The following is a 26,162-nucleotide window of genomic DNA, read 5'->3' as shown; positions in this document are numbered from 1 at the left end:
GCATTGGCACACAGAAATATGAAGATGTGCCTAAACCCACCTACGACCCTATCATCCACGGCTTGCACATCCCGTCTCTCTGGCCGGCGTATAGCCTGCCCGCCCGCTCGCCCGCTCGTTTCGTCGGTTGGCTTAGGCATACGAAGTTCATTTCTAGTCTAAGATTAGATCGGATCGAGGGTTGTAGCAGAAGGATCAACACCACGTAGAGGGGGACTCGGTCGATCCCCGGCTTGCGCATCCCGCCCCTCTGGCCGGCTGAGCCCCCGCACGCTCATTTTATGGGTTGACTTAGGCATACGGAGTTCATTCCCAGTCTAAGCATATGGAGTTCATTTCTAGTCTAAGATCGGATCGGACCGAGGGTTGTGGCAGCACATGCTGGGATCGGGCATGTGCTGGTTCACATTTTTCTTCGTCGGGGCACCATCGTCGGAGCATCACCGGAGAACTTGACCAGTGGCATTAGGGTTCTGGCGATCGGGGGGCCGGAGGGTGTGCGCACATGATGTGTGATGGGTGCTGGTACTTGGCCCTTATATTGGCCCCCTATCCCTCATCAAACCTCGAGAACTCACACCCCCTTAAAGGGCATTTGAGATTTTACAGGTTTGCTGCCAGTAGCCATTAAAGAGTCTGAAATAGGGACACTTTTTTCAAATGGTCACAAAATCTTGTACACTTCGAGTTTTTAGCTGAATTTTTTTTATGCATGCCAACCAAAATACAAGGATCACGTCTACCAAGTTTGGTGCCAAAAATCCTTCCAAAAAAATTTTAAACAATCTCGAACCGAAAAAAGTTTTGAAAATCGTAAAAAATAGAAAAGGAGTCCTCTTGCCATGAAACTTCACGTGAAGGCTTAAGGGACCACTGTATGAGTTTACAAGCCATAAAAATGGCATTGGCATGCAGAAATATGAAGATGTGCCTAAACCCACCTACCACCCTATCGATCCATGGCTTGCGTATCCCGTCTCTCTGGCTTGCGCAGTGCTCGCCCGCCAGCCCACCCGCCCGCTCACCCTCCCGTTTGCTTCATCGGTTGGCTTAGGCATACGGAGTTCATTCCCAATCTAAGATCAGACCGGACCGAGGGTTGTGACAGCAGGATCGGCAGCACGCAGAAGGGGACCTGACTAATCCCCGGCTTGCGCATCCCGCCCCTCTGGCCGGCTGAACGCCCGCACGCTCGTTTCATGGGTTGACTTAGGCATACGAAGTTCATTCCCAGTCTAAGATCGGACTGGACCAAGGGTCGTAGCAGCACATGCTGGGCTCCAGCATGTGTTGGTGCCGCATTTTTCTTCCTCGGGACACCATCGTCGGAGCATCACCGGAGAACCTAACCGGCGGCATTGGGGTTCCGGTGATCGAGGGGTCGTGGGGGTGTGCGCACATGATGTGGGATGGGAGCTGGTGCTTGGCCCTTATATTGGCCCCCTATCCCTCATCAAACCTCGAGAACTCACACCCTCTTAAAGAGCGTTTGAGATTTTACAGGTTTGCTGCCAGTAGCCATTAAAGTGTGTGAAATGGGGACACTTTTTTCAAATGGTCACAAAATCTTGTACACTTTGAGTTTTTAGCTGAATTTTTTTGTCCATGCCAACAAAAATACAAGGTTAACGTCCTTCAAGTTTGGGGCTAAAACTTCTTTCAAAAAATTTTACAAATCATGAAAAATAGAAAACGAGTCGTCTTGCCATGAAACTTCATGTGAATGCTTAAGGGACCATTGTATGAATTTACAAGCCATAAAAATGGCATTGGCATGCAGAAATATGAAGATGTGCCTAAACCCACCTACCACTCTATTGATCCATGGCTTGCGCATCTCATCTCTTTGGCTGACATCATGCCCACCCGCCCACCAGCTCGTTCGTTTCGTCAGTTGGCTTAGGCATACGGAGTTCATTCCCAGTTTAAGATCAGACCAGACCGAGGGATGTGGCAACAGGATCGAAAGCACACAGAGGGGGACCCGACCGATCCCTGGATTGTGCATCCCGCCCCTCTAGCCGGCTCAGCGTCTGCACGCTCGTTTCGTGGGTTGACTTAGGCATACAGAGTTCATTCCCAGTGTAGGCATATGGAGTTCATTCCCAATCTAAGCATATGGAGTTCATTCCCAGTCTAAGATCAGACCAAACAGAGGATTGTGGCAGCACTTGCTGGGCTTGGGCTTGTGCTGGTGCCACATTTTTCTTCGTCGAGGCACCATCGCCGGAACATTGCCGGAGAATCTGACTGACGGCATTAAGGTTCCGACGATCGGGGGGGCCAGGGGGTGTCCGCACATGATGTGCAATGGGTGCTGGTACTTGGCTCTTATGTTGGCCCCTTATCCCTCATCAAACCTCGAGAACTCACACCCCCTTAAAGAGCATTTGAGATTTTACAGGTTTGCTGCCAGTAGCCATTAAAGTGTCTGAAATGGGGACACTTTTTTCAAATGGTCACAAAATCTTGTACGCTTCGAGTTTTTAGCTGAATTTTTTTGTGCATGCCAACACAAATACAATGATCACGTTCACCAAGTTTGGGGCCAAAATCCTTTTGAAAAAATTTTAAAAAATCTTGAAACTTAAAAAGTTTTGAAAATCATGAAAAATAGAAAACAAGTCGTCTTGCCATGAAACTTCACGCGAAGGCTTAAGGGACCATTGTATGAATTTACAAGCATTAAAAATGGCATTGGCATGCAAAAATATGAAGATGTGCCTAAAGGCACCTACCACCCTATCGATCCACGGCTTGCGCATCCCGTCTCTCTGGTCGACGTAGTGCCTGCCCACCCGGCCTCCCGTTCGTTTCGTCGGTTGGCTTAGGCATACGGAGTTCAATCCCAGTCTAAGATCGGATCGGATGGAGGGTTCCGGTAGCAGGATCGACAGCACACAGAGGGGGACCCGATCGGTCTATGACTTACGCATCTCACCCCTCTGGTCGGCTGAGCACCCGCATGCTCGTTTCTTGGGTTGACTTAGGCATACGGAGTTCATTCCCAAATCGTAAAAAGTTTTGAAAATCGTGAAAAATAGAAAACGAGTCGTCTTGCCATGAAACTTCTCGTGAAGGCTTAAGGGACCATTGTATGAATTTACAAGCCATAAAAATGGCATTGGCATGCAGAAATATGAAGATGTGCCTAAACCCACCTGCCACCCTATCGATCCACGGCTTGCGCATCCCGTCTCTCTGGCCGGCGTAGTGCCCGCCCATTCGTTTCGTCGGTTGGCTTAGGCATACGGAGTTCATTCCTAGTATAAGATCAGACCAGATCGAGGGTTGCGGCAGCAGGATCCGTACCATGTAGAGAAGGGCCCAGCCGATCCCTGGCTTGCGCATCCCACCCCTCTGGCCGGCTGAGCGCCCGCACGCTCGTTTCATGGGTTGACTTAGGCATACGGAGTTCATTCCCAGTCGAAGCATACGGAGTTCATTCCCAATCTAAGATCGAATCAGACTGAGGGTTACGGCAGCACATGCTGGGGTCGGGCATGTGCTAGTGCCACATTTTTCTTCGTCGGGGCACCATCACCGGAGCATCGCCGGAGAACCTGACCAGCGGCATCGGTGTTCCGACGATCGGGGGGCCAGGGGGTGTACGCACATGATGTGCGATGGTTGCTGGTATTTGGCCCTTATATTGGCCCCCTATCCCTCATCAAACCTTGAGAACTCACACCCCCTTAAAGAGCATTTGAGATTTTACAGGTTTGCTGCCAGTAGCCATTGAAGTGTCTGAAATGGGGACACTTTTTTCAAATGGTCACAAAATCTTGTACACTTCGAGTTTTTAGCTGATTTGTTTTGTGCAAGCCAAAAAAAATACAAGGATCACGTCTACCAGGTTTGGGGCTAAAAATCCTTCCAAAAAAATTTTAAAAAATCCCGAACCCCAAAAAGTTTTGAAAATCATGAAAAAAAGAAAACAAGTCGTGTTGCCGTGAAACTTCACGTGAAGGCTTAAGGCACCATTGTATGAATTTACAAGCCATAAAAATGGCATTGGCATGCAGAAATATGAAGATGTGCCTAAACCCACCTACCACCCTATCGGTCCATGGTTTGTGCATCCCGTCTCTCTGGTCGGTGAAGTGCCCGCCCGACCGCCCGCCCGCTCGTTTCATCGGTTGGCTTAGGCATACGGAGTTCATTCCCAGTCTGAGATTGGACCAGACTGAGGTTACGGTAGTAGGATCGACAGTACGTAGAGGGGGACCCGGTCGATCCCCTGCTTGTACATCCCGCCCCTCTGGCCGGCTGAGTGCCCGCACGCTCATTTCATGGGTTGACTTAGGCATACGGAGTTTATTCCCAGTCTAAGCATATGGAGTCCATTCCCAGTATAACATCAGGCCGGACCAAGGGTTGTGGCAGCACATGCTGGGCTCGGTCATGTGCTGGTGTCACATTTTTCTTCACCAGGGCACCATCGTCGGGGAACCTGACTGGCGGCATTGGGGATTCAATGATCAGGGGGTCGGGGGGGTCTGCACACATGATGTGCGAAGGGTGCTAGTACTTGGCCCTTCATTGGCCCCCTATCCCTCATCAAACCTCGAGAACTCACACCCCCTTAAAGAGCATTTGAGATTTTTCAGGTTTGCTGCTAGTAGCCATTAAAGTGTCTAAAATGGGGACACTTTTTTCAAATGGTCACAAAATCTTGTACACTTCGAGTTTTTAGCTGAATTTTTTTGTGCATGCCAACAAAAATACAAGAATCACGTCTACCAAGTTTGGGGCCAAAACTCCATCCGAAAAAATTTAAAAAAATTTTGAACCACAAAAAGTTTTGAAAATCGTGAAAAATAGAAAACGAGTCGTCTTGCCATGAAACTTCATGTGAAGGCTTAAGGGACCATTGTATCAATTTACAAGCCATAAAAATGGCATTGGCATGCAGAAATATGAAGATGTGCCTAAAGGCACCTACCACCCTATCGATCCACGGCTTGCGCATCCTGTCTCTCTAGTCGACGTAGTGCCCGCCCGCCCGACCTCCCGCTCGTTTCGTCGGTTGGCTTAGGCATACGGAGTTCAATCCCAGTCTAAGATTGGACCGGATGGAGGGTTCCGATAGCAGGATCGACAGCACACAGAGGGGGACCCGGTCGGTCTATGACTTGCGCATCTCGCCCCTCTGGTCGGCTGAGCGCCCGCACGCTCGTTTCATGGGTTGACTTAGGCATACGGAGTTCATTCCCAGTCTAAGATCGGACCAGACCGAGGGTTGCGGCAGCACATGCTGGGCTCAGGCATATGCTGGTGCCGCATTTTTCTTCGTCGCGGCACCATCGTCGGAGCATCATCAGAGAACCTGACCGGTGGCATTGGGGTTCCGACGATCAGGGGGGCCGAGGGGTGTGCGCACATGATGTACGATGGGTACTGGTACTTGGCCCTTATATTGGCCCCCTATCCCTCATCAAACCTTGAGAACTCACACCCCCTTAAAGAGCAGTTGAGATTTTACAGGTTTGCTGCCAGTAACCATTAAAGTGTCTGAAATGGGAACACTTTTTTCAAATGATCACAAAATCTTGTACACTTTGAGTTTTTAGCTGAATTTTTTTACACATGCCAACAAAAATACAAGGATCACGTCTAAGTAGCTTTTGGCCAAAAATCCTTCCGAAAAAATTTAAAAAAATCCCGAACCGTAAAAAGTTTCAAAAATCATGAAAAATAGAAAACGAGTCGTCTTGCCATGAAACTTCACGTGAAGGCTTAAGGGACCATTATATGAATTTACAAGCCATAAAAATGGCATTGGCACGTAGAAATATGAAGATGTACCTAAATCCACCTACCACCCTACCAATCCACGGCTTGCGCATCCCGTCTCTCTAGCCAGCGTAGTGCCCACCCGCTCGCCCGCCCGCTTGTTTCATCGGTTGGCATAGGCATACGGAGTTCATTCCCAATATAAGATTGGATTGGAGAGAGGGTTGCGGCAGCAGGATCGGCAACACGCAGAAGGGGACCTGGCCGATCCCTGGCTTGCGCATCCTGCCCCTCTAGCCGGTTGAACACCCGCACGCTCGTTTCGTGGGTTGACTTAGGCATATGAAGTTCATTCCCAGTCTAAGCATACGGAGTTCATTCCCAGTCTAAGATCAGACCGGCCCGAGGGTTGCGACAGCACATGCTAGGCTCGGACATGTGCTGGTGACCCATTTTTCTTCGTCGGGGCACCATCGTCGAAGCATCACTGGAGAACCTGACCGACGGCATTGGGGTTCCGAGGATCGGGGGGTCGGGGGGTGTGCGCACATGATGTGCGATGGGTGCTAGTACTTGGCCCTTATATTGGCCCCCTAACCCTCATCAAACCTCGAGAACTCACACCCCCTTAAAGAGCATTTGAGATTTTAAAGGTTTGCTGCCAGTAGCCACTAAAGTGTCTGAAATGGGGACACTTTTTTCAAATGGTCACAAAATCTTGTACACTTTGAGTTTTTAGCCGAATTTTTTTGTGCATGGCAACAAAAATACAAGGATCACGACTACCAAGGTTTTGGCCAAAACTCCTTCCAAAAAACTTTTAAAAAATCCCGAACCAGAAAATGTTTCAAAAATCATAAAAAATAGAAAACGAGTTATCTTGCCATGAAACTTCACGTGAAGGCTTAAGGGACCATTGTATGAATTTACAAGCCATAAAAATGGCATTGGCACGCAGAAATATGAAGATGTGCCTAAACCCACCTACCACCCTATCGATCCACGGCTTGCGCATCCCGTCTCTTTGGCCGACGTAGTTCCCGTCGCTCGTCCGTCTGCTCCTTTCGTCGGTTGACTTAGGCGTACAGAGTTCATTCCCAGTCTAAGATCAGACCGGACCGAGGGTTGTGGCAGCACATGCTGGGCTCGAGCATATGCTGGTGTCACATTTTTCTTGGTCGGGGCACCATCGTCGGAGCATCGACGGAGAACTTGACCGACGGTATTGGGGTTTCGAATATCGATAGGGCCGGGGGGGTGTGCGCACATGATGTGCGATGGTTGCTGGTACTTGGCTCTTATATTGGCCCCCTCTCCCTCATCAAACCTCAAGAACTCACACCCCCTTAAAGAGCATTTGAGATTTTACAAGTTTGCTGCTAGTAGCCATTAAAGTGTCTGAAATGGGGACATTTTTTTCAAATGGTCACAAAATCTTGTGCACTTCTAGTTTTTAGCTGAATTTTTTTGTGCATGGCAACAAAAATTCAAGGATCACGTCTACCAATTTGGGGCCAAAACTCCTTCCGAAAAAATTTTAAAAAGTCTCGAACCAAAAAAAGTTTCGAAAATCGTGAAAAATAGAAAATGAGTCATCTTGCCATGAAACTTCACGTGAAGGCTTAAGGGACCATTGTATGAATTTACAAGCCATAAAAATGGCATTGGCACGTAGAAATATGATGACACTTTTTTCAAATGGTCACAAATCTTGTACACTTTGAGTTTTTAGCTGAATTTTTTTGTGCATGCCAACAAAAATACAAGGATCATGACTACCAAGTTTTTGGCCAAAACTCCTTCCAAAAAAATTTTAAAAAATCCTGAACCACAAAATGTTTCAAAAATCATAAAAAATAGAAAACGAGTCGTCTTGCCAGGAAACTTCACGTGAAGGCTTAAGGGACCATTGTATGAATTTAGAGGCCATAAAAATGGCATTGGCATGCAGAAATATAAAGATGTGCCTAAACCCACCTACCACCCTATCGATCCATGGTTTGTGCATCCCGTCTCTCTGGCCGGCGTAGTGCCCGCCCGTCCGCTCGTTTCTTCGGTTGGCTTAGGCATACGGAGTTCATTCCCAATCTAAGATCAGACCAAACCAAGGGTTGTGGCAGCAGGATCGGTAGCACACAAAGGGGGACCCGACCGATCCTCGGGTTACACTTCCCACCCCTTTGGCCGGCTGAGCGCCCGCACGCTCATTTCGGGGGTTGACTTAGGCGTACGGAGTTCATTCCCAGTCTAAGCATATGGAGTTCATTCCTAGTCTAAGATCAGAACGGTTCGAGGTTTGCGACAGCACATGCCTGGCTCGAGCATGTACTAGTGCCATATTTTTCTTCGTCGTGGTACCATCGCCAGAGCATCGTCGGAAAGCCTGACCGGCAGTAATGGGGTTCCGGCAATCGGAGGGGGGAGTGTGTGCTCATGATGTGCGATGGGTGCTGGAACTTGGCCCTTATATTGGCCCCCTATCCCTCATCAAACCTCAGAACTAACACCCCCTTAAAGAGCATTTGAGATTTTATAGGTTTGCTGCTAGTAGCTATTAAAGTGTCTAAAATGGGGACACTTTTTTCAAATGGTCACAAAATCCTGTACACTTCGAATTTTTGGCTGCATTTTTTTGTGCATGCCAAAAAAAAAATAAAAGGATCACGTCTACCAAATTTGGGGTGAAAACTCCTTTGGAAAAAATTTTAAAAAATCTCGAACCGTAAAAAGTTTCAAAAATCGTGAAAAATAAAAAACGAGTCGTCTGACCATGAAACTTCACATGAAGGCTTAAGGGACCATTGTACGAATTTACAAGCCATAAAAATGGGATTGGCACATAGAAATATGAAGATGTGCCAAAACCCACCTACCACCCTATCGATCCACGGCTTGCGCATCCCGTCTCTCTGGCCGACGTAGTGCCTGCCTGCCCGCCTGCTCGTTTCGTCGATTCGCTTAGGCATATGGAGTTCATTCCCAGTCTCAGATCGGACCAGACCAAGGGTTGCGGCAGCAGAATCGGTAGCACGCAGAGGGTGACCCGGTCGATCCCCGGCTTGCGCATCCCGCCCCTCTGGCCGGCTAATCGCCCGCATGCTCATTTCGTGGGTTGACTTAGGCATACAGAGTTCATTCCCAGTCTAAGATCGGACTGAACCGAGGGTTGTGGCAGCACAAGCTGGGCTCGGGCATGTGCTGGTGTCACATTTTTCTTCGCCGGGGCACCATCGTCAGAGCATCGCCGGAGAACCTGACCGACGGCATTAGGGTTTTGACGATCAGGGGGGCCAGGGGGTGTGTGCTCATGATATGCGATGGGTGCTGGTACTTGGCCCCTATATTGGCCCCTTATCCCTCATCAAACCTCGAGAACTCACACCCCTATAAAGAGCATTTGAGATTTTACAGGTTTGCTGCCAGTAGCCATTAAAGTGTCTGAAATGGGGACACTTTTTTCAAATGGTCACAAAATCTTGTACACTTCGAGTTTTTAGCTGAATTTTTTTGTGCATGCCAAAAAAAATACAAGGATCACGTCTAAAAAGTTTGGGGCAAAAAATCCTTTCAAAAAAATTTGAAAAAATCCCAAACCGGAAAAAGTTTCAAAAATCATGAAAAATAGAAAACAAGTCGTTTTGCCATGAAACTTCACGTGGAGGCTTAAGGGACCATTGTCTGAATTTACAAGCCATAAAAATGGCATTGGCACGCAGAAATATGAAGATGTGCCTAAACCAACCTCCCACCCTATCGATCCCCGGCTTGCGCATCCCGTCTCTCTGGTTGGTGTAGTGCCCGCCCGTCCGTTTGCCTGTTCGTTTTGTCGGTTGGCTTAGGCGTACAGAGTTTTTCCAGTCTAAGATCAGACCGGACTGAGGGTTGCGACAGCAGGATCAACAGCACGCAGAAGGGGACTCGACCGATTCCCAGCTTGCGTATCCCGCCCCTCTGGCCGACTGAGCGCCCGCACGCTCGTTCCGCGGGTTGACTTAGGCATACGGAGTTCATTCCCAGTCTCAGCATACGGAGTTCATTCCAAGTCTAAGAATACAGAGTTCATTCCCAGTCTAAGATCGGACCGGACTGAGGATTGCGGTAGCACATGCTGGGCTCAGGCATGTGCTAGTGATGCATATTTCTTTGCCAGGGCACCATCGCTGGAGCATCGTCGGAGAACCTGACCGACGGCATTGGGGTTCCGACGGTCTGGGGGTGTGCGCACATGATGTGCGATGGGTGCTGGTACTTGGCCCTTATATTGGGCCCCTATCCCTCACCAAACCTTGAGAACTCACACCCCTTTAAAGAGCATTTGAGATTTTACAGGTTTGTTGCCAGTAGCCATTAAAGTGTCTGAAATGGGGACACTTTTTTCAAATGGTCACAAAATCTTGTACACTTCCAGTTTTTAGCTGAATTTTTTTATGCATGCCAATAAAAATACAAGGATCACGTCTACCAAGTTTGGGGCCAAAACTCCATCTGAAAAAATTTTAGAAAATCCCGAACCGTAAAAAGTTTTAAAAATCATGAAAAATAGAAAACGAGTCGTCTTGCCATGACACTTCACGTGAAGGCTTAAGGTACCACTGTATGAATTTACAAGCCATAAAAATGTTATTGGCACGTAGAAATATGAAGTTGTGCCGAAACTCACCTACCACCCTATCGATCCACGGCTTGCGCATCCCTTCTCTTTGGCCAGCGTAGCGCCTGCCCGCCCGCTCGTTTTGTCGATTAGCTTAGGCATACGGAGTTCATTCCCAGTCTAAGATCAGATCAAACTGAGGGTTGTGGCAGCAGGATTGGTAGCTCGCAGAGGGGGACCCAACCGATCCCCGACATGCTCATCCTGCCCCTTTGGCCGGCTGAGCGCCCACACGTTCGTTTCGTGGGTTGACTTAGGCATACGGAGTTCATTCCCAGTCTAAGCATACGGAGTTCATTCACAGTCTAAGATCGGATTGGACCGAGGGTTACGGTAGCACATACTGGGCTCGGGCATGTGCTGGTGCTGCATTTTTCTTCGTCGGGGCGCCATCATCAGAGCATCGTCGAAGAACCTGACTGGCAGCATTGGGGTTCCAACGATCGGGGGCAGGGGGTGTGCCCACATGATGTGCGATGGGTGTTGATACTTGGCCCTTATATTGGCCCCCTATCCCTCATCAAACCTCGAGAACTCACACCCCTTATAGAGCATTTGAGATTTTACAGGTTTGCTGCCAGTAGCCATTAAAATGTTTGAAATGGGGACACTTTTTTCAAATGGCCACAAATTTTTTTACATTTTGAGTTTTTAGCTGAATTTTTTTGGGCATGTCAAAAAAAATACAAGTATCACGTCTACCAAGTTTGGGGCCAAAAATTCTTTCGAAAAAATTTTAAAAAATCCCGAACCGTAAAAAGTTTCAAAAATCGTGAAAAATAGAAAACGAGTCGTCTTGCCATGAAACTTCACGTGAAGGCTTAAAGGACCATTGTATGAATTTACAAGCCATAAATATGGCATTGGCATGCAGAAATATGAAGATGTGCCTAATTCCACCTACCACCTTATTGATCCACGCTTGTGCATCCCGTCTCTCTGGCCGATGTAGTGCCCGCCCGCCTACCCGCCCGCTCGTTTCGTCGGTTGGCTTAGGCATACGGAGTTCATTCCCAGTCTAAGATTGGTCCAAACCGAGGGTTGCGACAGAAAGATCGACAGCACTAGAGGGGGACCCGACTGATCCCCGACTTGTGCATCCCGCCCCTCTGGTCCGCTGAGCAACCGCACGCTCGTTTCTTGGGTTGACTTAGGCATACAGAGTTCATTCCCAGTCTAAGCATACGAAGTTCATTCCCAGTCTAAGATCGGACCAGACCGAGGGTTGCGGTAGCACGTGCTGGGATCGGGCATGTGCTGGTACCGTATTTTTCTTCGCTGGGGCATCATCGTCGGAGCATCACCGAAGAACCTGACCGGCGGCATTAGGGTTCCGACGATCGTGGGGGCCGGGGGGTGTGCGCACATGATGTGCGATGGGTGCTGGTACTTGGCCTTTATGTTGGCCCCCTATCCCTCATCAAACCTCGAGAACTCACACCACCTTAAAGAGCATTTGAGATTTTATAGGTTTACTGCCAGTAGCCATTAAAATGTTTGAAATGGGGACACTTTTTTCAAATGGCCACAAATTTTTTTACATTGAGTTTTTAGCTGAATTTTTTTGGGCATGTCAAAAAAAATACAAGTATCACGTCTACCAAGTTTGGGGCCAAAAATTCTTTCGAAAAAATTTTAAAAAATCCCGAACCGTAAAAAGTTTCAAAAATCGTAAAAAATAGAAAACGAGTCATCTTGCCGTGAAACTTCACGTGAAGGCTTAAAGGACCATTGTATGAATTTACAAGCCATAAATATGGCATTGGCATGCAGAAATATGAAGATGTGCCTAATTCCACCTACCACCTTATTGATCCACGCTTGTGCATCCCGTCTCTCTGGCCGATGTAGTGCCCGCCCGCCTACCCGCCCGCTCGTTTCGTCGGTTGGCTTAGGCATACGGAGTTCATTCCCAGTCTAAGATTGGTCCAAACCGAGGGTTGCGACAGAAAGATCGACAGCACTAGAGGGGGACCCGACTGATCCCCGACTTGTGCATCCCGCCCCTCTGGTCCGCTGAGCAACCGCACGCTCGTTTCTTGGGTTGACTTAGGCATACAGAGTTCATTCCCAGTCTAAGCATACGAAGTTCATTCCCAGTCTAAGATCGGACCAGACCGAGGGTTGCGGTAGCACGTGCTGGGATCGGGCATGTGCTGGTGCCGTATTTTTCTTCGCTGGGGCATCATCGTCGGAGCATCACCGAAGAACCTGACCGGCGGCATTAGGGTTCCGACGATCGTGGGGGCCGGGGGGTGTGCGCACATGATGTCCGATGGGTGCTGGTACTTGGCCTTTATGTTGGCCCCCTATCCCTCATCAAACCTCGAGAACTCACACCACCTTAAAGAGCATTTGAGATTTTATAGGTTTACTGCCAGTAGCCATTAAAGTGTCTGAAATGGGGACACTTTTTTCAAATGGTCACAAAATCTTATACAGTATGAGTTTTTAGCTGAATTTTTTTGTGCATGCCAACAAAAATAAAAAGGATCACGTCTACCAAGTTTGGGGATAACACTCCTTCCGAAAAAATTTTAAAAAATCCCGAACCGTAAAAAGTTTCAAAAATCATGAAAAATAAAAAACGAGTCCTCTTGCCATCAAACTTCACGTGAAGGCTTAAGGGACCATTGTATGAATTTACAAGCCATAAAAATGGCATTGGCACGTAGAAATATGAAGATGTGCTTGAACCCACCTACCACCCTATCGATCCATGGCTTGCGCATCCCGTCTCTCTGGCCGGCGTAGTGCCCGCCCGCCCGCCCGCTCGCTCGTTTCGTCGGTTGGCTTAGACATACGTAGTTCATTCCCAGTCTAAGATCTAACTGAACCGAGGGTTGCAGCAGCAGGATGGGCAGCACGCAGAGGGGGACCCGGTCGATCCCCGACTTGCGCATCCCGCCCCTCTGGCCGGTTGAGCGCCCGCACGCTCGCTCCGTGGGTTGACTTAGGCATACGGAGTTCATTCCCAGTCTAAGCATATAGAGCTCATTATCAATCTAAGATCGGACCAGACCGAGGGTTGCGACAGCACATGCTGGGCTTGGGCATATGCTGGTGCCGTATTTTTCTTCACCGGGGCACCATCGCCGGAGCATCGCCGAAGAACTTGACCGACAGCATTGGGGTTCCGACGATAGGGGGGCCGGGGGGTGTGCGCACATGATGTGTGATGGGTGCTGGTACTTGGCCCTTTTATTGGCCCCCTATCCCTCATCAAACCTCGAAAACTCACACCCCCTTAAAGAGCATTTGAGATTTTACAGGTTTGCTGCCAGTAGCCATTAAAGTGTCTGAAATGGGGACACTTTTTTCAAATGGTCACAAAATCTTGTACACTTCGAGTTTTTAGCTGAATTTTTGTGTGCATGCCAACAAAAATACGGGGATCATGTCTACCAAGTTTGTTGCCAAAACTCCCTTCAAAAAAATTTTAAAAAATCCCGAACCGCAAAAATTTTCAAAAATCATGAAAAATAGAAAACGAGTCGTCTTACAATGAAACTTCACGTGAAGGCTTAAGGGACCATTGTATGAATTTACAAGCCATAAAAATGGCATTGGCATGCAAATATATGAAGATGACCCTAAACCCACCTACCACCCTATCGATCCACGGCTTGCGCATCTTGTCTCTCTGGCCGGCGTAGTGCCTACCCGCCCGCTTGTTTCGTCGGTTGGCTTAGGCATACGAAGTTCATTCCTAGTCTAAGATCAGACCGGATCGAGGGTTGTGGTAGCATGACCGATAGCATGCAGAGGGGGACCCGGCCGATCCCCGGCTTACGCATCCCGCCCCTCTGGCCGGTTGAGTGCCCGCACACTCGTTTCATGGGTTGACTTAGGCATACGGCGTTCATTCCCAGTCTAATCATACGGAGTTCCTTGCCAGTCTAAGATCGGACTGGATTGAGGGTTGCGGCAGCACATGCTGGTTTCAGGCATGTGCTGGTGCCGCATTTTTCTTCGTCGAGGCACCGTCGCCGAAGAATCACTGGAGAACCTGACCGGCGGCATTGGGGTTCCGACGATCGGGGGGCCGGAGGGGTGTGCGCACATGATGTGTGATGGGTACTGGTACTTGGCCCTTTTAATGGCCCCCTATCCCTCATCAAACCTTGAAAACTCACACCCCCTTCAAGAGCATTTGAGATTTTACAGGTTTGCTGCCAGTAGCCATTAAAGTGTCTGAAATGGGGACACTTTTTTCAAATGGTCACAAAATCTTGTACACTTCGAGTTTTTAGCTAAATTTTTTTGTGCATGCCAACAATAATACAAGGATCATGTCTACCAAGTTTGTTGCCAAAACTCCCTCCGAAAAAATTTTAAAAAATCCCTAACCGCAAAAAGTTTCAAAAATCATGAAAAATAGAAAACGAGTTGTCTTGCGATGAAACTTCACGTGAAGGCTTCAGGGACCATTGTATGAATTTACAAGCCATAAAAATGGCATTGGCATGCAAATATATGAAGATGACCCTAAACCCACCTAGCACCCTATCGATCCACGGCTTGCGCATCCTGTCTCTTTGGCCGGCGTAATGCCTGCCCACCCGCTTGTTTTGTCGGTTGGCTTAGGCATACGGAGTTCATTCCCAGTCTAAGATCAGACCAGACTGAAGGTTGCGGCAGCGGGATGGATAGCACATAGAGGGGGACCCGGCCGATCCCCAGCTTACGCATCCAACCCCTCTGGCCGGCTGAGCACCCATACGCTCATTTCATGGGTTGACTTGGGCATACGGAGTTCATTCCCAGTCTAAGCATAAGGAGTTCATTCCCAGTCTAAGATCAGACCAAACCGATGGTTGCAGTAGCACATGCTGGGCTGGGCAAGTGCTGGTGTCGTATTTTTCTTCATCGGGGTACCATCATCGGAGCATCGTCGGAGAACCTGACCGGCGGCATTAGGGTTCCGGCGATCGGCGGGGCCGGGGGGGTGTGCGTACATGATGTGCGATGGGTGCTGGTACTTGGCCCTTATATTTGCCCCCTATCCCTCATCAAACCTCGAGAACTCACACCCCCTTAAAGAGCTTTTGAGATTTTACAGGTTTGCTGCCAGTAGCCATTAAAGTGTCTGAAATGGGGCCAATTTTTTCAAATGGTCACAAAATCTTGTACACTTGGAGTTTTTTGTTGAATTTTTTTGTGCATGCCAACAAAAATACAAGGATCATGTCTACCAAGTTTTGGGCCAAAAATCCTTTCGAAAAAATTTTAAAAAACCTCAAACAGCAAAAAGTTTCAAAAATCATGAAAAACAAAAAACGAGTCGTCTTGCCATGAAACTTCACGTGAAGGCTTAAGGGACCATTGTATGAATTTACAAGCCATAAAAATGGCATTGGCATGCAGAAATATGAAGATGTGCCTAAACACACCTACCACCCTATCGATGAACAACTTGCGCATCCCGTCTCTCTGGCTGGCGTAGTGCCCGTCGAACCATCCGCCTGCTTGTTTCATCGGTTGGCTTAGGCATACGGAGTTAATTCCCAGTTGCCAACAAAAATACAAGGATCACGTCTACCAAGTTTGGGGCCAAAACGCCTTCCGAAAAAATTTTAAAAAATCCTGAACTACAAAAAGTTTTAAAAATCGTGAAAAATAGAAAACAAATCGTCTTGCCATGAAACTTCACGTGAAGGCTTAAGGGACCATTGTATGAATTTACAAGCCATAAAAATGGCATTGGCACGTAGAAATATGAAGATGTGCCTAAACCCACCTACCACTCTATCGATCCACGGCTTGCGCATCCCGTTTCTCTGGCCAGCGTAGTGCCTGCCCGCCCGTCCGCTCGTTTCATCGATTGGCTTAGGCATACGGAGTTCATTCTCAGTCTAAGATCAGACCAAATCGAGGGTTACGATAGTAGGATCGGCAGCACGCAGAGGAGGACCCGGCTAATCCTCGGCTTGTGCATCCCGCCCCTCTGGCCAGCTGAGCGCCCGCACTCTCGTTTCATGGCTTGACTTAGGCATATGGAGTTCATTCCCAGTCTAAGCATACGAAGTTCATTCACAGTCTAAGATCGGACCGGACAGAGGGTTGCGACAGCACATGCTGGGCTCGAAGATCTGCCGGTGCCACATTTTTCTTCGTAGGGGCACCATCGCGAGAGCATCGCTACAGAACCTGGCCGGCGGCATTGAGGTTCCGGCGATCGGGGGGGCCGGGGGGTGTGCGCACATGATGTGCGATGGTTGCTGGTACTTGGCCCTTATATTGGCCCCATATCCCTCATCAAACCTCGAGAACTCACACCCCTTAAAGAGCATTTGAGATTTTACAGGTTTGCTGCCAGTAGCCATGAAAGTGTCTGAAATGGAGACACTTTTTTCAAATGGTCACAAAATCTTGTATACTTCGAGTTTTTAGCTGAATTTTTTTGTGCACGCCAAAAAAAATACAAGGATCACGTCTACCAAGTTTGGGACCAAAACTCCTTCTGAAAAAATTTTAACAAATCCCAAACCGCAAAAAGTTTTGAAAATCTTGAAAAATAAAAAACGAGTCGTCTTGGCATGAAACTTCACATGAAGGCTTAAGGGACCAATGTATGAATTTACAAACCATAAAAATGGCATTGGCATGCAGAAATATGAAGATGTGCCTAAACCCACCTACCACCCTATCGATCCACGACTTGCGCATCCCGTCTCTTTGGCCGGCGAAGTGCCCGCCCGTCTGCCCACCCGCTCATTTCGTCGGTTGGCTTAGGCATACGGAGTTTATTCCCAGTCTAAGATTGGAATGGACCAAGGGTTGCAGCAGCAGGATCGGCAACACGCAGAGGGGGACCAAACTGATCCCCAGCTTGCGCATCCCGCCCCTCTGGCCGGCTGAGCGCCCGCACGCTCGTTTCCTGGGTTGACTTAGGCATACGGAGTTCATTCCTATTCTAAGCATACGGAGTTCATTCCCAGTGTAAGATTGGACCGGACCGAGGGTTGCGGTAGCACATGCTGGGCTCGGGCATGTGTGCCATATTTTTCATCGTCGGGGCACCATCGCCGGAGCATCGCTGGAGAACCTGACCGACGCCATTGGGGTTCCGGTGATCGTGGGGGCTGGGGGGTGTGCGCACATGATGTGCGATGGGCGCTGGTACTTGGCCCTTATATTGGCCCCCTATCCTTCATCAAACCTCGAGAACTCACACCACCTTATTTTGTCGGTTGGCTTAGGCATACGAAGATTTTAGCCGAATTTTTTTATGCACGCCAAAAAAAATACAAGGATCACGTCTACCAAGTTTGGTGCCAAAACTTCTTCCAAAAAAATTTTAAAAAATCCCGAACCGTAAAAAGTTTTGAAAATCCTGAAAAATAAAAAACGATACGTCTTGCCATGAAACTTCACGTGAAGGCTTAAGGGACCGTTGTAGGAATTCACAAACCATAAAAATGGCATTGGCATACAGAAATATGAAGATGTGCCTAAACCCACCTACCACCCTATCGATCCACGACTTGCGCATCCCGTCTCTCTGGCCGGTGCAGTGCCTACCCGCCCGCCCGCCCGCTCATTTCATCAGTCGGATTGGGCATACAGAGTTCATTCCCAGTCTAAGATTGGACCGAACCAAGGGGTGCGACAGCAAGATCGACAGCACGTAGAGTGGGACCCAGCCGATCCTCGACTTGCGCATCCCGCCCCTCTGGCCGGTTGAGCGCCCCGCACGCTCGTTTCGTGGGTTGACTTAGGAATACGGAGTTCATTCCCAGTCTAAGCATATAGAGTTCATTCCCAGTCTAAGATCAGACCGGACCAAGGGTTGTGGCAGCACATGCTGGGCTCGGGCATGTGCTGGTGCCGCATTTTTCTTCGTCGGGGTAGCATCGTCGGAGCGTCGTCGCAGAACTTGACCGGCGGCATTGGGGTTCCGACGATCGGGGGGTGTGCGCACATGATGTGCGATGGGTGCTGGTACTTGGCCTTTATATTTGCCCCCTATCCCTCATCAAACCTCGAGAACTCACACCACCTTAAAGAGCATTTGAGATTTTACAGGTTTGCTGCCAGTAGCCATTAAAGTGTCTGAAATGGGGACATTTTTTTCAAATGGTGACATAATCTTGTACACTTCGAGTTTTTAGCTAAATTTTTTTGTGCATGCCGAAAAAAATACAAGGATCATGTCTACCAAGTTTGGGGCCAAAACCCGTTCCAAAAAAATTTTAAAAAATCTAGAACAGCAAAAAGTTTCAAAAATCGTGAAAAATAGAGAAAGAGTCGTTTTGCCATGAAACTTCACGTGAAGGCTTAAGGGACCATTGTATGAATTTACAAGCCATAAAAATGGCATTGGCATGCAAAAATATGAAGATGTGTCTAAACCCACCTGCCACCCTATCAATCCACGGCTTGCGCATCCTGTCTCTCTGGCCGGCGTAGTGCCCGCCCGCTCGCTCGTTTCGTCGGTTGGCTTAGGCATACAGAGTTCATTCCCAGTCTAAGATTGGACCAAACTAAGGGTTGTGGTAGCAGGATCGGTAGCACGCAGAGTGTGACCCGACTGATCCCCGACTTGCGCATCCCGCCCCTATGGCCGGCTGAGCACCCGCATTCTCGTTTCGTGGGTTGACTTAGGCAAATAGAGTTCATTCCCAGTCTAAGCATACATAGTTCATTCCCAGTCTAAGATCGGACCGGACCAAGGGTTGCGGCAGCACATGCTAGGCTCAGACATGTGCTGGTGCCACAATTTTCTTCATCGGGGCACCATCGTCGGTGCATCATCGGAGAACCTGACCGACGGCATTGGGGTTCCGACGATCGGGGGGGCCGGGGGGTGTGCGCACATGATGTGCTATAGGTGCTGGTACTTGCCCCTTATATTGGCCCCCTAAATCTCATCAAACCTGGAGAACTCACACCCCCTTAAAGAGCATTTGAGATTTTACAGGTTTGCTGCCAGTAGCCATTAAAGTGTCTGAAATGGGGACACTTTTTTCAAATCATCAAAAAATCTTGTACACTTCAATTTTTTAGCTGAATTTTTTTGTGCATGCCAACAAAATACAAGGATCACATCTACCAAGTTTGGGGCCAAAAATTCTTTCCAAAAAATTTTAAAAAATCTCGAACCGTAAAAACTTTCAAAAATCATAAAAAATAGAGAACGAGTCGTCTTGCCATGAAACTTCACCTGAAGGCTTAAGGGACCATTGTATGAATTTACAAGCCATAAAAATGGCATTGGCACACAGAAATATGAAGATGTGCCTAAACCCACCTACCACCCTATCGATCCACGGCTTGCGCATCTCGTCTCTCTGGCCGGCGTAGTGCCCGCCCGCCCGCCCACTCGTTTCGTCGGTTGGCTTAGGCATACGGAGTTCATTCCCAGTCTAAGATCAGACCGGACCAAGGATTGCAGCAGCACGATCAGCAGCATGCAGAGGGGGACCCGATCGATCCCCGACTTGCCCATCCCGCCCCTCTAGCCGGCTGAGCGCCCGCACGCTCATTTCGTGGGTAGACTTAGGCATACGGAGTTCATTCCCAGTCTAAGCATACGAAGTTCATTCCCAATCTAAGATCAGACCGGACCGAGGGTTGCGGCAGCAAATGTTGGGCTCGGGCTTGTGCTGGTGCCAAAATTTTCTTCGCCAGGGCACCATCGCCGGAGCATCGTCGGAGAACCTGACCGGCGATATTGGGGTTCCGACGATCGGGGGGGCCGGGGGGTGTGCGCACATGATGTGCGATGGGTGCTGGTACTTGGCCCTTATATTGGCCCCTATCCCTCATCAAACCTTGAGAACTCACACCCCCTTAAAGAGCATTTGAGATTTTACAGGTTTGTTGCCAGTAGCCATTAAAGTGTCTGAAATGGGGACACTTTTTTCAAATGGTCACAAAATCTTCTACACTTCGAGTTTTTAGCTGAATTTTTTTATGCATGCCAAAAAAAATACAAGGGTCACATCCACCAAGTTTGGGGCCAAAAATCCTTTCGAGAAAATTTTAAAAAATCTCAAACCGTAAAAAGTTTCAAAAATCGTGCAAAAAAGAAAACGAGTCATCTTGCCATGAAACTTCATGTGAAGGCTTAGGGGACCATTGTATGAATTTACAAGCCATAAAAATGGCATTGGCATGCAAAAATATGAAGATGTGCCTAAACCCACCTACCACCCAATCGATCCACGGATTGCACATCCCGTCTCTCTGTCCGGCATAGTGCCCGCCCGCCCTCCCGCCCGCTCATTTCGTCGGTTGGTGTAGGTATACGGAGTTCATTCCCAGTCTAAGATTGGATCAGACCGAGAGTTGCGGTAGAGCATCGGTAGCACGCAGAGGGGACCCAACCGATCCTTGGCTTACGCATCCCACCTCTTTCGCCGGCTGAGCGCCTGTACGCTCGTTTCGTGGGTTGACTTAGGCATACGGAGTTCATTCCCAGTCTAAGCATATGGAGTTCATTCCCAGTCTAAGATCGGAATGGACCGAGGGTTGCGGCAGCACATGTTGGGCTTAGGCATGTGCTGGTGCCGCATTTCTCTTCGCCGAGGCACCATCGCCGGAGCATCGCCGGAGAACCTGACTGGCGGCAATGGGGTTCCGATGATCGGAGGGGCCGGGCGGTGTGGCACATCATGTGCGATGGGTGCTGGTACTTGGCCCTTATATTGGTCCCCTATCCCTCATCAAACCTCGAGAAGTCACACCTCCTTAAAGAGCGTTTGAGATTTTACAGGTTTGTTGCTAGTAGCCATTAAAGTGTCTGGAATGGGGACACTTTTTTCAAATGGTCATAAAATCTTGTACAATTCGAGTTTTTAGCTGAATTTTTTTGTGCACGCCAACAAAAATACAATGATCATGTCTACCAAGTTTGGGGCCAAAACTCCAACTGAAAAAATTTTAAAAAATCCCGAACCATAAAAAGTTTCAAAAATCATGAAAAATAGAAAACGAGTCGTGTTGCCAGGAAACTTCACATGAAGGCTTAAGGGACATTGTATGAATTTACAAGCCATAAAAATGGCATTGGCACACAGATATATGAAGGTGTGCCTAAACCCACCTACCACCCTATCGATCCACGGCTTGCGCATCCCATCTCTTTGGTCGGCGTAGTGCCCACCCACCCGCCCGCCCGCTCGTTTCGTCGGTTGGCTTTGGCATACGGAGTTCATTCCCAGTCTATGATTGGACCAGACCGAGGGTTACGGTAGTAGGATCAGCAGCACGCAGAGGGGACTCGACCGATCCCCGGCTTGCGCATCCCACCCCTTTGGCCAACGGAGCGCCCACACGCTCGTTTTGTATGGGTTGACTTAGGCATTCAGAGTTCATTCCCAGTCTAAGCATACGGAGTTCATTTCCAGTCTAAGCATACGGAGTTCATTTCCAGTCTAAGATCGGATCAGACCAAGGGTTACGGCAGTACATGCTGGGCATGCCCATGTGCTGGTCTCGCATATTTCTTTGCCCGGGCACCATCGTCGAAGAACCTGATCGACGGCATTAGGGTTCCGATGATCAGGGGGCCCGGGGGGGTGTGCGCACATGATGTACGATGGGTGTGGGTACTTGGCCCTTATATTGGCCCCCTATCCCTCATTAAACCTCGAGAACTCACACCCCCTTAAAGAGCATTTGAGATTTTATAGGTTTGCTGCCAGTATTCATTAAAGTGTCTAAAATGGGAACACTTTTTTCAAATGGTCACAAAATCTTGTACACTTCGAGCTTTTAGCTGAATTTTTTTGTGCATGACAACAAAAATACAAGGATAATGTCTACCAAGTTTGGGGCCAAAACGTCCTCCAAAAAAATTTTAAAAAATCTCGAACCGCAAAAAGTTTTGAAAATCACCAAAAATAGAAAACGAGTCATCTTGCGATGAAACTTCACGTGAAGGCTTAAGGGACCATTGTATGAATTTACAAGCCATAAAAACGGCATTGGCACACAGAAATATGAAGATGTCCCTAAACCCACCTACCACCCTATCGATCCACGGCTTGTGCATCCCGTCTCTCTGGCCGACGTAGTGCCCACCCGCCCGCTCGCTCGTTTTGTCGGTTGGCTTAGGCATACGGAGTTCATTCCCAGTGTAAGATTAGATCGGAGTGAGGGTTGTGGTAGCATGCAGAGGGGGACCCGACAGATCCCCAGCTTGCGTATCCCGCCTCTCTGGCCGGCTGAGCGCCCGCAAGCTCGTTTCATGGGTTAACTTAGGCATACGGAGTTCATTCTCAGTCTAAGCATACGGAGTTCATTCCCAGTCGAAGATCAGACCAGACCAAGGGTCGCAGCAGCACATGCTGGGCTCGGGCATGTGCTGGAGCCGTATTTTTCTTGGCTGGGGCACCATCGTCGGAGCATCACCAGAGAACCTGACCGGCGGCATTGGGTTCCGACGATCGGGGGGCGGGGGGGGTGTGCGCACATGATGTGTGATGGCTGCTGGTACTTGGCCCTTATATTGGCCCCCTATCCCTCATCAAACCTTGAGAACTCACACCCCCTTAAAGAGCATTTGAGATTTTACAGGTTTGCTGCCAGTAGCCATTAAAGTGTCTTAAATGGACACTTTTTTCAAATGGTCACAAAATCTTGTACACTTCGAGTTTTTTGCTGAATTTTTTGTGCCTGCGAACAAAATTACAAGGATCACGTGTACCAAGTTCGGGGCCAAAACGCCTTCTGAAAAAATTTTAAAAAATCCCAAACCATAAAAAGTTTCTAAAATCGTGAAAAATAGAAAATGAGTCGTCTTGCCATGAAACTTCACGTGAAGGCTTAAGGGACCATTGTATGAATTTACAAGCCATAAAAATGGCATTGGCACGTAGAAATATGAAGATGTGCCTAAACTCACCAACCACCCTATCGATCCACGGCTTGCTCATCTCGTCTCTCCGGCTGGCGTAGTGCCCGTCCGCCCGCCCGTTCGTTTCGTCGATCGGCTTAGGCATACGGAGTTCATTCCTAGTCTAAGATCGGACCGGACCAAGGGTTGCGGTAGCAGGATCGGAAGCACGCAGAGGGGGACACGGCCGATCCCCAGCTTACGCATCCCGCCCCTCTGGCCTGTTGAGGGCCCGCACGCTCGTTTCGTGGGTTGACTTAGGCATACGGAGTTCATTCCCAGTCTAAGCATACGAAGTTCATTCCCAGTCTAAGATTGGACGAGATCGAGGGTTGCAGCAGTACATGCTGGGCTTGGGCATGTGCTGGTGCCGCATTTTTCTTCGTCGAGGCACCATCGTTGGAGCATCGCCGGAGAACCTGACCGGCGGCGTTCGGGATCTGGCGATCGCGGGGGCCGGGGGGGTGTGCGCAATTGATGTGCGATGGGTGTGGGTACTTGGCCCTTATATTGGCCCCCTATCCCTCATCAAACCTTGAGAACTCACACCCCCTTAAAGAGCATTCGAGATTTTACAGGTTTGTTGCCAGTAGCCATTAAAGTGTCTGAAATGGGGACACTTTTTTCAAATGGTCTCAAAATCTTGTACACTTCGAGTTTTTGGCTGAATTTTTTTGTGCATGCCAACAAAAATACAAGGATCACGTCTACCAAGTCTGGGGCAAAAAATCCTTCTGAAAAAATTTTAAAAAATCCCAAACCGCAAAAAGTTTCAAAAATCGTGAAAAATAAAAAATAAGTCATCTTGCCATGAAACTTCACGTGAAGGCTTAAGGGAGCAATGTATGAATTTACAAGCCATAAAAATGGCATTGGCACGTAGAAATATGAAGATGTGCCTAAACCCACCTACCATCCTATCGATCCACGGCTTACGCATCCCGTCTCTCTGATCGATGTAGTGCCCGCCCGCCCTCCCGCTCGTTTTGTCGGTTGGCTTAGGCATACGGAGTTCATTCCCAGTCTAAGATCAGACCAACCGAGGGTTACGACAGTAGGATCGGTAGCACGCAGAGGGGGACCCACCGATCCCCAGTCTAAGATCAGATCGGACCGAGGGTTACGGCAGCACATGCTGGGCCCAGGCATGTGTTGGTGCCATATTTTTCTTCGTCGGGGCACGATCACCAGAGAACCTGACCCACCTACCACCCTATCGATCCACGGCTTTCGTATCCCATCTCTCTGGCTGGTATAGTGCCCGCCCGCCCGTTCGTTTCGTCGGTTGGCTTAGGCATACAGAGTTCATTCCCAGTCTAAGATCAGACCGGATCAAGGGTTGTGGCAGTAGGATTGGCAGCACCCAGAAGGGGACGCGGCTGATCCCCGGCTTGCTTATCCTGCACCTCTGGCCGGCTGAGCGGCTGCACGCTCGTTTCGTAGGTTGACTTAGGCATACGGAGTTCATTCCCAGTTTACGCATACAGAGTTCAATCCCAGTCTAACATCGGACTGGACCAAGGGTTATGGCAGCACATGCTGGGCTCAGGCATGTGCTGGTGCCGCATTTTTCTTCATCGGGGCACCGTCGTCGGAGCATCGCTGGAGAACCTGACCGGCGGCATTTGGGTTCCGGCGATCGAGGGGGCCAGGGGGGTGTGCGCACATGATGTGCGATGGGTGCTGGTACTTCACCCTTATATTGGCCCCTTATCCCTCATCAAACCTTGAGAACTCACACCCCATTAAAGAGCATTTGAGATTTTACAGGTTTGCTGCCAGTAGCCATTAAAGTGTCTGAATTAGGGACACTTTTTTCAAATGGTCACAAAATCTTGTACACTTGGAGTTTTTAGCTGAATTTTTTTGTGCATGCCAAAAAAAATACAAGGATCACGTCTATCATGTTCGGGGTCAAAACTCCCTACAAAAAAATTTTAAAAAATCTTGAACCGTAAAAAGTTTGGAAAATCATGAAAAATAGAAAACGAGTCGTCTTGCCATGAAACTTCACGTGAAGACTTAAGGGACCATTGTATGAATTTACAAGCCATAAAAATGGAATTGGCACGCAGAAATATGAAGATGTGCCTAAACCCACCTACCACCCTATCGATCCACGGCTTACGCATCCCATCTCTCTGGCCGGCGTAGTGCCCGCCCGCCCGCCCGCCCGCTCGTTTCGTCAGTTGGCTTTGGCATACGGAGTTCATTCCCACTCAAAGATTTGACCGGACCGAGGGTTGCGGCAGCAGGATCAGCAGCACACGAGGGGGACCCGGTCGATCCTCGGCTTAGGCATCCCAGCCCTCTGGCCGACTGAGTGCCCGCACGCTCGTTTCGTGGGTTGACTTAGGCATACGAAGTTCATTCCCAGTATAAGATCGGATCAGACCGAGGGTTGCAGCAGCACATGCTGGGCTCGGGCATGTACTGGTGCCGCATTTTTCTTCGTTGGGGCACCATCGTCGGAGCATCATCGGAGAACCTGGCTGGCAGCATTAGGGTTCCGGCAATCGGAGGGACCGGGGGGGGGGTGTAAGCACGTGATGTGCGATGGGTGCTGGTACTTGGCCCTTATATTGGGCCCCTATCCCTCATCAAGCCTCGAGAACTCACACCCCCTTAAAGAGCATTTGAGATTTTATAGGTTTGCTGCCAGTGGCCATTAAAGTGTCTGAAATGGGGACACTTTTTTCAAATGGTCACAAAATCTTGTACACTTCGAGTTTTTGGCTGAATTTTTTTGTTCTTGCCAACAAAAATACAAGGATCACGTCTACCAAGTTTGGGGCCAAAAATCCTTCCGAAAAAATTTTAAAAAATCCCAAATCGCAAAAAGTTTCAAAAATCGTGAAAAATAGAAAACGAGTCATCTTGCCATGAAACTTCATGTGAAGGCTTAAGGGACCATTGTATGAATTTTCAAGC

This window comes from Durio zibethinus, chromosome 1, assembly GCF_047325235.1.
Source record: "Durio zibethinus cultivar Kanyao isolate XHJ-2024 chromosome 1, ASM4732523v1, whole genome shotgun sequence".
In the NCBI taxonomy this organism is placed as follows: Eukaryota; Viridiplantae; Streptophyta; class Magnoliopsida; order Malvales; family Malvaceae; genus Durio; species Durio zibethinus.
This window is presented reverse-complemented; position numbering follows the sequence as displayed.